General features: G+C 45.4%; 1 non-coding gene across 1 annotated transcript; it reads left to right on the top strand.

The window, feature by feature from the left end:
• The first annotated feature begins 12,297 nt into the window (after window positions 1-12,297).
• Window positions 12,298-12,370, top strand: Trnaa-agc (transfer RNA alanine (anticodon AGC)). Its single transcript has one exon. It is a non-coding gene; the product is annotated as a tRNA-Ala (tRNA).
• The last annotated feature ends 1,208 nt before the right edge of the window (window positions 12,371-13,578 follow it).

The raw sequence follows: 13,578 nt of genomic DNA, 5'->3' as shown, positions 1-13,578 counted from the left end.
CCTGCCACAATCAGCTCTTGCACAGGTTTATAACAGCCTGCACAAACCTGGAAAAGGCCAAGCCAAAGCATCGAGAAGAGAAGACAAAAATAAATGGCTGTAACCCAGATTTCACTTTGACTTTCTGTGCAGCACAGCCAAAAAAAAAAAAAGAAAAAGAAAGAAAACCTGTTTAAAGGGCTTCACTGAGCATCCTTGCTGTTGGCCCCAAACACATCTTCAGTCTTTTAATTACTACTGCCCAGGAAGATAACTCTTCTCCTTGGTTTCCTCTCTACTGGTGCTTACCGAGAATAGCACACTCTCTTTACTTTCTATTTTTTTTAAGAAATGACAGAAATATTCCTGGTGCTTCAGTTAAGTAATTAAGATCGGCTGTGGGAACACCAAGGAACCCCATAAAATGGCTGCGTGGCTTGGTAAATGAATTACTTAGTGTTTAATTACTAAAAATTACTATCAATTACTAAATGTTACTGCAAATTACTTGCAGAATAGACACATTTGTTTGTGGCTATTAATGATTTCAATTACTCCTCATGGGTAATTGGTTTCTGCATGCAGACGGGCACCAACTGTCGAGGAAGTGCTCAGCGCTATCTGCTGCTCATCTTTTGGCTTCTGAGCTGAAATTTTAAACCCTGGAGCCACATTTTCTCCAAGTTTATCTGCTACTTACGTGGCTTCCCTTGGGACTCTCAGGGCTGCAGAGGACCATGGAGATTCTTTCAGGATGCAGAGGAGGAAGTGGGACCCCTGTAGTCTGTGGTTACTCTAAGCCACACAACTAACCTTCCAGTATGGGTGAACATCAGAAGCACACTGCTAAGCAAAAGAAGCCAATCACGAAAGACCACAGATTGCATGATCCACTTTATATGAAATGTACAGAATGGGAAAATTCATAAAAACCATAATTTAGTGGTTGCCTAAAGCTGGGGTGGGGCAGTTTACTTGAGGAGTAACAAAAATGTTCTAAAATTAGATTATAGTGATGGTTGTATAGCTCTGGAAATATGATTTTAAGAAAACATTGAATTATACACTTTAATTTGGTGCGCTTTATGGCATATAAATTGTATCTCAATAAAACTGTTTAAATGAGTATTTTTAATTGCACAATTAGATGATGGAAGGGCTGGATGTGTATCATTCTTTCCCTGGACCATCTTTGCACAGCCACCAGTCTTGCTGGAACAGGTAACTCATTGAAGAAGACAACTGCTAAGAGCCATTGCTTGAAATTGGTCTTATTTATGAAGGGCTCACTTCCAGCTATTTGTGCATTATTAAGAGGGCATAAACTATGTTCATTAAAGTAGCATAAAATGCAATACTAAAATGCTCTTAATAACTGAAAACCAAATAAAATAATATCTTCTCTTGGGTTCCCCTGGCAATACAGAACTTGTGACAAGGGCTTAGTCACCAGTAAGGATCCTAAGGAATGTGATGGAGGGAATGGGAAGAGGCATGGGGGAAGGAGAGAAGGTCAATCCCAGGATGTGTTACTGAGCTGACTCAATAATCGTGAAGATCTGGGATATAATTCCTCAGGGACCACTAAAAAGTTGTGTCTTTCAGAATTGCCCAAGATATGGAGAGTGAGATTTTCATGCACTGGTGGAAGATTTCCCCAGGTAACTAACTCTCTTACTCTTCCAGATAAGTCTTTGAGCTAGCCCAGCCAAGCAGGATCCCACAGCATCCTCCAAAATAGAGACAGAGAGAAGTCCAGGGGAAGAAATCAAGAGACAAGCCCTGAGGCGCAGGTAGGCTCTGATCAGGCCACACGTGCATGCAACCTGCTGTCACGCAATTTCCAGAGCCAAAAGGTAAGTGTAGAGGGTGCAAGATGGAGCATCAGAGATGTCCCATACAAAATACATTATAATAGAAACAGACAATCCATCAACAGCTCTAACAAAAAAAAAAAAAAAAAAGTAAGAAAAGCTGAGCTGAATATGGGACAAAACTCTAGTACAAAATCCCCCTCTGTCTTAAAGATACCAGTGTTTTACGGAATTCCAGAACCCTGGGAGAATGGTACAGTGGCCAAAGTCCCTGCTGATATTTCTTTGAAAATGAAGACTTCTACATTCTTTCAACACTTAGCTATTATCTGACCCATCTTATTCCTTGGAAACCTTTCTTTACTTGGGAAAACCCCATACCACCTGTGCACTTTCTTCTTGCCTGACTCTTTGATTCCAATTACACCATCTCATCTTCCTAGAATATTCCTCCCTCCTTCCCCATCTCTCTCCCTAGACAGAGCTGAATAATTAGAGCTAGCATTGTTGAGGTTTCTGGGTTTCACGCACTGTTGTATGGGCTTTATTTGTCTGATCTCCTTTAATCCTCCTCATAAGCCAATTAGGGAGGTACTCCAATACATCCTGCATTACAGGACACTGTGGCACTTAGAGGTGAAGCCACTTTTCCAAGATCACATAGGTGGTTAAAAATCACATCCTGGTCTCAGCCCCAGAGTCTGACTTCAGACCCTGCACTGCCTCATAGATGGTGGGGGTCAAGGGAGCAACTGAATGCTTGAGCAAAGTTTAGTGCAAGGATTATTTGACACGATTAGGAGCAAGATTAAGTGAATCCAGTAAGAGATTATAACATGCATCAGCATTACAACCACAGCCCCACCTCTTATCCCACGGAGCAAAGGAGAAGATGACCCTGGCAGAGAGCTGTAGGAGTGGGCAGCCCTCAGGGAACCGTGATCTTGCACAGAGAAGCTGACCTCTGCTGATCAGCAGGCCAGGAGACAACCAAAGGAAGCAATATCCTCACCTCTCTCTCACTGGCTGAGCCCAACTGGAAATCAGAGGGCAAAAGATGGCACAGTCCCTAAAGGTCATTGCTTGTTCCTGGACTGAGAGCAGGAGAAAGGAGGAGAAGGTCTGGGGTCCAGATGGGTAAGACACAGCATGAAGTCTCAGCTAAGATTCAAGCACAGCTCTGATTCTGACTTTTCAGTGTTTTTCCTCAGGGGCTTAGACTTGTTTTGTCCTTGGGCAAAGGGGACAGCTGCCCAATCCTGCATCCAACGAACAGAAACCAAATCTAAAATAGGAGCAGGTGCAGAACCTGTCAAGACCATCCCTGGTTGACATCATCAAATGTTCTCATCCCCAACAGGTGAAGCCAGCCATGCCCCAGTTGCTTCTCCCAACACACAAGCTTGCCTTTGAAGATTTCACTCACTCTAATGACCACAGAGAGTCCTGGTGAGACATCTCTTTTGATAATGAGGCTGACCACAAAACCTGCATTGGGCATACATAACAGTTTTCAAGTCTTTTCTAACAAGCACAGAAAGGACTTCTAAGTCTTGACTCTACAGAACTAATGTAAATAGTTCCAAGATGAAAAGTTTTGCAAGAAATTCTTCTTCCATATATCTTAATATCATATAAACATTTCCTGTTCTGACTTAAATGAGTCAAACGTGGAAGAAATGAAAGAGCAACCTGACCACCCATGGTTTTTCTCTGAGCTCCAGAAATCTCCAATAGATCAATGGCAAATAATCCATTCACATTTGCCTGTTCCACATCTACCCAGTTGATACCACATACCAGGCCCTGTGCTCGGTATTTAACCAGCAGTGACTGCCAGAGCCCTCCCAGCAACTCTAAGAACGAAGTACCCTTTGGATCCTATTTTATGAGCAAGAAAACTGAGATATACATTGATTAAATTAGAACCATCTTCTACGTTCTGTTACTGGATAAGAGTACAGGGGAGTTTGGCCCAGGGCGGTGGGAATCTGAGTTGAGGATGAGAGGAAAGGCAAGGAAGGGGGCCCGGTGAAGGTGAAAACCTGAGGAGAAGCCAGACTTGGTAGATGCCTACAGGATGGAGGATCTAGGCAGCTGGGAGAGAGAAGTCAGCAGCATGAGGGCACATCAGGGTGGGGGTTGTGGCGTCCTTTCTGTTCTCTCCCAGTGGCCCACACCCCTACGTGTCTGTCTCTGCCTCACATCTCCTGGCATCCCTGGTGACTGTCTCCCCTGTCTGTCGGAGCCCTGACCAGTCACAGATTACACACTTCCTGCTCCCCGCAGTCTCCTGCTGCTGGGCTGTAAATAGCCTGTTTGAAAAGTAATTGCATGTTTGGGGCTGGTGCTTGCCACCTGTAATTGCTCATTCTTTCCCCAGCCACTTTCTCTCTTCCTGTTTCCAGGCTTGTTTCCCAGGAAGGGAACCCAGGAGCCTTCCAGGCAAGTGACTGGAGGAGATAATGAGGCCCGCTGGGCCACACAATTCAACCAGACTCTTCTGACCAGGGCACCAGTCTGCGCAGACTATCTGCCTTAAGCAACAGGGCAGGAAAGCCAGAATGGACCTCTTTCTTCCTGGGAGAGTCTCTGAGCAGACTGCACTGACCACAAGATGTCTGGCCAGGTCTAGGGCTTGGGGACTGTCCTCCGGCTAGCACATGGGGTAACAGAAGCCAATTCTCTAATGATGTCTGTCTGCTACACGATTCCCAGTCCCTCACTTCCCTTAAGTTCCTAGATCTCAAGTAATCAGGATTAATTTTCTGAAACCCTATTGTGTGCAAGGTGACCCTAAGTGCTTGTTTTAAAAAGTTCTCCACAAATTTAGGCAGAGTAGAGGCCCATGGGGCTATTTGCTCAGGCTCTACACCTTGCATTTCTGTCTCTATGTGCCTTTGCCTCTCTTGGCCTGCTTCTGTACAGAGAGACCCCGAGAAATGGGCTCTGAGCCTAGACAACCAGAGAAGACATTTGGGTTCTATCCACAGGAGGGTCTGGTAAGGTACCGCATTGCTCCAGATCGACCAGCTGGGCTGGCCTGGACAGAAGTTCCCACTGCTGTCACAGCTGCACCCAGGGCTAGAATGTGTCCACAGGCACTACCAGAACTCATTGTTCTTGCTGCTTTTCCTCACTAGCTCCTGGGAAAATCTAGGGCAGGTGTGTTTGACCACACTTGCAGAGCAGGATGGGAAATGCAAATGTGTGCCACTTTCAGATTCCATAGCAGAAGAAAGACTCTAAGTCCCAGAGGCTCGATAAAATGATGTCGAATTCCCTGGGTGTAGAAAGTGGAGTTAATGCTAGACAGCTAAAATAAAACGGCAAATGTCTAACATTTACCTTCTTTTAAACTCAAAAACAGCCTGGTGTGTTAGATGTTACAAATCCCTATTAGCCTCAGTTTCTTTCTCTGCAAAATCTGGGGTTCAAGGTCACACAAGATATGGTAGAGAAGGATTCAAACTCACATTTTTTAAGAAAATTAATTTTATTGTATATATATATATATATATATATATATATATATATATATATATATATAGTACCCAGCATGATATCATAAGATACATATATAGTAAAGCAGTTGCCCTGCAGAAACGAATTATCATATCCATTGTCTCAGGCAGTCCCCCATCCCTCCAGCCCTTGGTAAGAGCAGCTATATTCTCTTCATTTAGTGAAAGTCCTGAATATGATCCACTGTTATCAAGTGTGGTCTTCATTTGACGAATTAGATCTTCCAACTTGTTCATCCTGAATATCTATCTGCTGCCTTGTACCCTCCTGCCTATGTGTCCCTGCTTCTTGTCCATCACCCTGACCCTGGTAACCAGGATTTTATCCTCTTTTTTTTTTCTAGTTTCCACGTATAAATGAGACCATGCAATATTTTCCTTTCTGTGTCTGGCTCATTTCACTTACATGACGTCCTCCTGGTCAAGATGTCCTCCCATGGCCAGTCCTGCCTTACCCATAACTTCATGCTGCCTTCCCTTTGGTTCCTTCCCCTTCATCCCTTCCCCAGCGTTCTGCCTGCCCAGAGGGTCCATTCCCTAATATTTTCCCTGTTGCTCCAGAATGAGTGGCCCAGGGACCCTGAAAGCAAATACCACCCACTGGGAGATCACAGGGTGTCCCCATCTCCCCAAGGTCACAGGAGGTGTGAGTCTCAGAGGTGCTCACAGATTATATACATGCCCTTGGGTTTCTTTGTGAGGCACCCTGTCCCCCCCTCCCCCGATGCTTTAGGAGGGCTGTTTCTTTGCCATTCATCCTGGTCTCTGCAATATGTAAGTTCTGTGGCTAAGGTTCATATAACTGGGAGTGTATTTATAGCAGTCCATACTCTTTCCTAGGAAAATATTGATTTTCTAACAACAGAATGACTGTAGAGCCATTAAATCAGCCTAGTCTATCATAAACTCCAGGATTAACCAAAGGGTACTTTCACCTTTCCTTTTATTCTCTCATGAGCAGAGGGGAGGAGATGCCTCACATCTGCAGGATAGAATCAGAGTCTGTGTACTTGGTTTGGATAGCCACTGCTATCCCCTATCCCCATTGCTGGGTAACTAATTAACCCACATGCTCTTAATTTTAAAGGTTGACTGATGGAGCTGAGGAAAGCTGAGTTGTATGGAAGGAATCTGAGAGCTCACAATGGAAGTTGTGTGTCGTCCCGCAGGGTGCAGGAGGAAAGGGGGAGTGGATTATTCTAGCACTGGTGCCTGCCCTCCAGTCCCTGCCCAGAACCAGAGGACGCGGGAGCTCATTATCCGCCTGTTAAAGTCTTAGTTAGAGGAGTAGTCAGCGAGGTGAGGATTTTCTTTTTTTTCCTTTTTTGGGAAGATCTCTATCTTTCTTCTTTATTGATTGCTTGCTTTTCGTTTTATATCCTTTCTCCCTTGCCTGAAATGAGAAAAATGAGCCCTTGCCACGGGCTTTAAACTTTACACCCAGACAATATCTCCCCCTTATCTAATGCCAGGCAAGAAGCTTCAGCCCAAAGGACCCTGGGTAATGCTAGGACAGATTATGTCATAAAATGGAGAGATAAGCAAAAGAACCAATCTAGGAGACGCTGCAAAATTTACCTTTCCACCGCCCTGCGCTCCCCTTTAGAAGCAGCTTTAAATCAATCTGTCTTTGCCATAAATTCTCTTTCGAAAATTTGATAACAAGTGCAATATTTTCCTTGGCGATTGGGTTCTAACAAGATGGAGGTTGGGGTGGGGAGCCAGCAGGGTTTACCAAAGTAATAAAATGCCATGATTGATCCTGGTCCGTGGGGTTGCTTGGAATTGCCGCTATTTTTGGCTGGTAAGCATAATCCAGGCTAGTCATAAATTTTGTTCCTTCCAGTAGACAGTCGAGTCTGTATTGATCTCGATTTGTTGTTCTACTCTCGTGTAATTGCTCCCTGTGATTAAGACTCCAGGTCGGGAAGTGATTCTGACTGGGCGAAAAGAGGAAAGGGATAACCACAGGACCATGGATCCCGAGCCTGGGAGATGGAAATCTGGGGGCTTAGAGATCCTAGGGCCAGGCTGCCAGCAAACTCAGGTCAGCTGTGGTCTCAGGGTTCCTGGATGTGCCAATCCACCCCTGCTTCCATGGCTGTAGTACTCCATGCACTCAAGGGGGGCATGTCCAGGTGTTGTGCATTTATGATGAGATCCCTTTGACACATTATGTTGGGGGCCTCCTCCATGATACCAGAATGCAGTGGGTAAGACTTGTCACCTACTTTACATGGGAAGACTGAGACACAGTGGCTGTGATATGCTCCAGTGTTATATACCATACTGAGTTATCCTCAGCCCAAATCACCCAGATCTAAGCCTTTCATGCCCAAGTTGGAGTCTGGCTCAGAACCATGAGAAGTGAGGTCTCCCAAGTCCCAGAGTTGGAGCCTGGTACCGTGGGCTACCCAGCTTTGAAATCACAGTTTGCACCCACATCCCTGAACAAAATGCACTGGCTGTGAAACTTAGAAAAATTAGCCTTACCTTTTTAAGCTTCATTCTCCTGTTTGCAAATTAGCAATAAGAATATAACTGACCCCATTTGGTTTCTGTGAAGATTTCAATGAGCCAACATAGGAAGATGTTTGGCATAAAAATATTATTAATTTTTTTAGACTTCCAGTTTCCAATACAGAAACCTGTGGTACAGAGATATTCCAAACTTTCTAAGCAAAGGAGGCTTTTACGGTGCAAGGAAACATGTATTTTGATATCATGGGATATATTATCTGGACCCTAGGAAACTGCTTTAAAATAGGGCTCTGTACCTTTAAATAGGAACTCAAATAGATTTCCTAGCACTGCACTGCCAAACATCAGTTCAACTTTATTTAGTTCCAGTCTTTTCAGAGATGGGAATGGGAATTCCTCACTCCATGAACTCAATGATATTGCAGCTAAATCATCTGTATGTGATCCGCCTGTCTGGTGGTGAGGCCATTTGACTACATATTTTAAAGAAAATATTTCTCAAACCCAGAGTGATTTTCCCCTTATACCTTCCCTTTCTCGAGCTTGGAGATTGACTGAGGGGATGGCAGAGATGGGAGCTGTCAAGCCAGAAAGTTGGCAGGACCATCTCTTCCTTCCACTTCTCTCCTCCTGTTCCCAGCCTGCGAGAAGGGAACTGCCGTTGGGATGCTGGGCATCTGATCCAATAGCAAGGGGACACTGGCTCCGTAGCCCAGCCTTCCTCTTTCCTCCTGCCCCTACCCACAGCCCCCAGCTCCCCCCGCCACCCACAGTCCCTGTACAGGACAGAGCCTGCCTTTAGCTAAGGAGGAGAGATGGAATCAGATGATTGGGGTTCCAAAGCTGACTCACATAAGCTGTAACACTTAGGGCAACTTAACTGAACTCTCGATGCCTTGGTTTCTTCTATCCAATGAGAACAGTAACACCTTGAATTCCTATTCCATGGGGCTGGTGTGAATACTAACGCTGTATTTGAAATGCCTGGAGCACTGTAGGCCTCACTAAAGGCTAACTGACATCATTTTCATTTTTACCATTAACCTAATCTCTTGTGTAGCTTAAAGAAGCATTTTTCCTATAAACATTTATTGAAGTAACATGTGCCTTGTATCGTGCTGTTAGGAATACACCGATGAATAAATACTCTGCTTCCCGTTGGCAGTGGTGAAAGAGGAAGATTACTGAACTGGAATGAAATATGCTAAATGTTCCACTAACACCGTGGATGGAGATGGTGGGGAGGTGGTCAATTCTCAGTGGCTTGAAGATGCAGGGCAAAGAAGATTAGAAGCAGCCTGCACAGGCTTCTATAACACAGTGCCACACACTGCGTACTTAAACAACAGAATTTTATTTTCTTGCTGTTCTGGAGGCTGAAAGTCTGAGCCAAATTGCCAGCAAGGTTGGGGTCTGTGGCTCAGTGCTCAGCTTACAGATGGCCACCTTCTTACTGTGTCTTCACATGGCAGAGAAAAGGAAGCAGAAAGCTCTCTGGTGTTTCTTGCAGTAAGGGCACTAATAGCTCAGATTAGGGCCCACTCTCATGACCTCATCTATACCTAATCACCTCCCAAAAGACCCATTTCCTAATACCATCACATTAGGGATTTGGGCTTCAACATGAGTTTTGAGGGACACACATATTCAGTCTATGCCATGGGCCTTGAAAGATGAGCACTATTTTACCAGGTGAAAGCCAGGCCTCATGCAGGAAACCCAGGGCATGTTCAGGACATGCAGGAAGCCCAGTGGAGCTGGGGATCGGAGAGTGAGGGGCAGAGCTGGAGAAAGCAGATGGATCCAGGCAGCAAAGAGCCGTGAGGAGTAAGTAGCAGATGATGGAATTTGGCAAGTGCTTTAAACTAAGCAAAACCACGATGAAATCTGTGGTTTATAAAGATCACTTTGTAAACTGTGCAGAGGGTGGTAGGATGGAAGCCACTTAGGGAGCTTTGCCGTAGTCCAGGGAAGAGAGGAGCCTGCACCAGAAAGGAGTGAGCACGGGATGGAGAAGGAGCAGATGTCCAAAGTAGAGAGGATGGTGTCTGCACTCCCAGCTGGTGCAACCGAGCAAAATGCCACCCGCCAAACTGACAAAGAGGGAGGGCTGCGTTTGGGGAGGAGGATATCGATCATATGTGCTTCTGGAGGTGCAGATTTAGGAAGAGATGTGGGCTTGAGACTGTAACAGAGGAACTAACAGAGGAAGCCCTGGAGACAGAGTGTGGCTCTGTAGGACAAGAAGCTGAGGAGAACATCTGAGGAGGACCAGAAAAGATAGAGTGACAAAGAGACCCCAAGGAATGGCCAGGGGAATAACAGGAAATACAAGGGAAATGGCTTTATGGAGCCAGAGGAGGGAGTGGTCCATGGTATCAAATGGCGGAGATGCACATAGTGTGAGTCACCACAAGCAGCATTCGAGCTGGGGAGAAGCCTTGGGCTTTGACAAAGAGCAGGGCTCTGGGGTGTTGGCAGGAGCTATTTCGGGGCAGCATGGGAGAGGAGGTCAGACCACAACAGATCAAGGAGAGAACAGGGCTAGGAGAGACAGCGAGGGGAGGAAGAAGACTCAAGAACATGGATTAATCAAAGGACTTAAAATCAGCACACTACAGTGAGGCAGCTGCATCAGTGTTTACAGCAACTCAATTCACAGTAGCTAGACAATGGAAGCAACCTGGATGCCCTTCAACAGATGAATGGACAAGGAAATTGTGGTCCACATTTACACAATGGAATATTACTCAGGCTCAAAGAAGAATGAAATTATGGCATTTGCCCATACATGGGTGGAGCTGGAGAATATCATGCTAAGTGAAATAAGCCAATCCCAAAGAACAAAAGGCCAATGACTTCTCTGATATGTGGATGTTAATTCACAGTAAGAGGGGGTGGCTAGGGAAGAATAGAGGTTCCTTGGATTTGACAGAAGGGAGAGAAGGGAGGGGAGCCGGTATGAGGGTAGAAAGGATAGTAGAACGAATTGGACATTGTGGCCCTACGTGCACATATGACTACATGACTGGTGTGATTCTATATCATGTACAACCAGAAGGACAAGAAGTTGTACTCCATTGACGTCTGATGTGTCAAATGCATTCTCTTGTCATGTAGAACATTAGAACAAATAAAAAAATAAAAGAAGAATGTGGGTTAAAGAATTGAATGCCCATTGTGTGCCTCTCCCAGGGACAAACATTTGTCATCAACTAGTTTTTCCAACTGGCTCTTTGGTCAGGTGAATAATTTCTGAAAAGAAAGAAATTTAGAGGAAATATTCGATTTGCACTTCCTCTCCTCTGGAAAGAATCGCAAAGCGTGTGGCGTTTTTTCTTGCTACCATGCCTGATGGGAGATGGCGGAAGGGCATGCCTGCAGAGAGTTTTGGAGTTCCGGGACGTGGAGGCACAGGGTGTGAGAACAGCAGACCTTTCCTCCTTTGTGTCTTCTCATCCACTTCCCCCTTCTCAAATCCGGTTGCTCATCCATCATTTGGGGAATTGGTCAAACAGACAGATCCTTGCCTCCCCTCGGGATGTTTTCCTTCAGGACATCTAGAGTGGGGCCTAGGGGGTTGTCATTTTTAAAAGTTCTTGATATCTTAGTAGCCAGGCAGACTTGGGAACTGCATGGATGTGACCCCTCCTTTTAAACATAACCTGGATGTGGCAGGGCTTCGTGTGATCTGTATCACAGTGTCCCCCACTAACCTTTGGGGAAGGCTGGGGCTTGCAGCAGAGGTTTCACTCTTCAAGTGGACGACTCTGCACCTTGAGGGACAAGATGGTGATGCTCCTTGAGCAATACCCCATAAGACCACCGGGAAGACCTTCCCAGAGCCTCAGGTCAGACCACAAACTGACCCTCTGGAGTTAGTGATGATGAGCAGGTTGATTCCAAGAACCATGTGAGAGGAAGGAGCCCAACAGTAGCCCTTGCCTCTCCCGCTTCTCAGTCCCCTATCACCACATTTTGCCTTGACCTCCCTGTTACAACTCAGACCAGAATGAGGAAGTCTGGTCTTCTCCCTCCCAGGTGCAGTGAACTCCAATGGCTTAGTAGAGGAGCCTTGCTCTGCATAGGTCTTGCTCTCCACAGGAGGACTGTGATCTCAAGCACGAAGAGGACGTGGGTTCCCCAGTTCTAGACTGACTCCACTCCAGCAAGGGCTGCACCTAATGTTTTTCATCAGTTACCCACAAAGCAAAAGCACCTCCCTGAAGTAAGCATGACTTCATCTTGATGACCCAGCACCATCTCACACTAGGAAACACCGTTTTTCCTCCACATTTGTGAATTATGCATCCATGGACTCAACCAACTGTGGATCAAAAATATTTGAAAAAACAATGGATCAGTATTGAACAGGCACACACATTTTTTCTTAGCTTTATTCTCTAAACAATACGGAATAATAATTATTTACCTAGCACTTACAGTGTATTAGGTACTACACATAATCTAGAGTCGATTTAAAATATGCAGGATGGAGCTGGGGTTGTGGCTCAGTGGTAGAGCGCTCGCCTAGCAAGTGCGAGGCCCTGGGTTCGATCCTCAGCACCCCATAAAAATAAATAAAATAAAGGTATTGTGTCCAACTACAACCAAAAATAAATATTTAAAAAATAAGTAAAGTATGCAGAAGGTAGGTTATATGCAAATACCATGCCATTCGATATAAAGGACTTGAGTACGTATGAGATTTGTTGTCTGTAGGGAGTCCTGGAACCAATCCTCCAGGGATACCAAGGATCACTGTATATCATTCCAATTAATGGGGCTATGACCTGCTCCTTGTGAAACTAACACCTAATAACATTGTGTATTCAAACAGCTGACTGCCTACAACAACTGTCAAGGGACAATTTTGATTATCCAGTGGTGATGGGTCCTGTTAAAGTCCTCAAGCACATAAATCTCTACTCCAGTGTGGGCACAGGGTCTCTGTTCACTGGGCCACACATGAATGAGAAGTTCGTCAATGCTTAGGTTGTGCAAGTCACCCCAGGTCACACGGCTCACCCCAGCTGGCTTGACTTCCAGACTCCACACCTCCGTGGGCCCTTGACCGATATTTTGTCTTCCCTAGTGTTGACACAAGCCAGACAGGAGGCAGAGGGAATGCAAGTAGAAGTTCTGAGTCGGATCCTCCAACCAAATCAGAGGACCTGCTTCCCTCAGGGCAGCCCAGCCCAGTCAGCATCAGAAACCATAGAGGAGCAGGCAGCAGAGCCCCCTTCTTCTTACTGAAAGGCCACAGCCTTCACGCTTCTTTGCTGGGCTCCTCAGTGAAGGCTGTGGGCAAGCTGTAGACAGACACTGGCCCAAGGTCAATCCGGACATCAAGAGGAAAGAGCAAAACCAGGCATAACCTGGACTCTGCTCAAAACCAACTGCTATCAGCATCTATTCCAGGGATATAAACATTTGTTCACAAAAAAATCTTGTACATGGATGTTTGTAGCAATGTTATTTGTAATAGTCAGGAACTGGAAATCACCCAAATGTCTTTCAACGGGTGAGTGGATAAACAAACTGTGGTACATCTATCCCACAGAGGAGGACTCGGCAATAAATAGGAATAATGTGTGGGTAACAGGCAACCATGAGCAACTTGGATGGATCTGGAGGGAATTACAAGTGAAAAGAAAATCAGTCCCCAAAGGTTACCCACTCTGCAATTCCATTCATATAGCATTCTTGAGATAACAACATCATAGATATGGAGAGTGACTGCCAAGGGTCGGAGGTCAGTCAGAGGGAAGCTGCTGAGG

Source organism: Marmota flaviventris, chromosome 3, assembly GCF_047511675.1.
Source record: "Marmota flaviventris isolate mMarFla1 chromosome 3, mMarFla1.hap1, whole genome shotgun sequence".
Lineage (NCBI taxonomy): Eukaryota > Metazoa > Chordata > Mammalia > Rodentia > Sciuridae > Marmota > Marmota flaviventris.
This window is presented reverse-complemented; position numbering and strand designations above follow the sequence as displayed.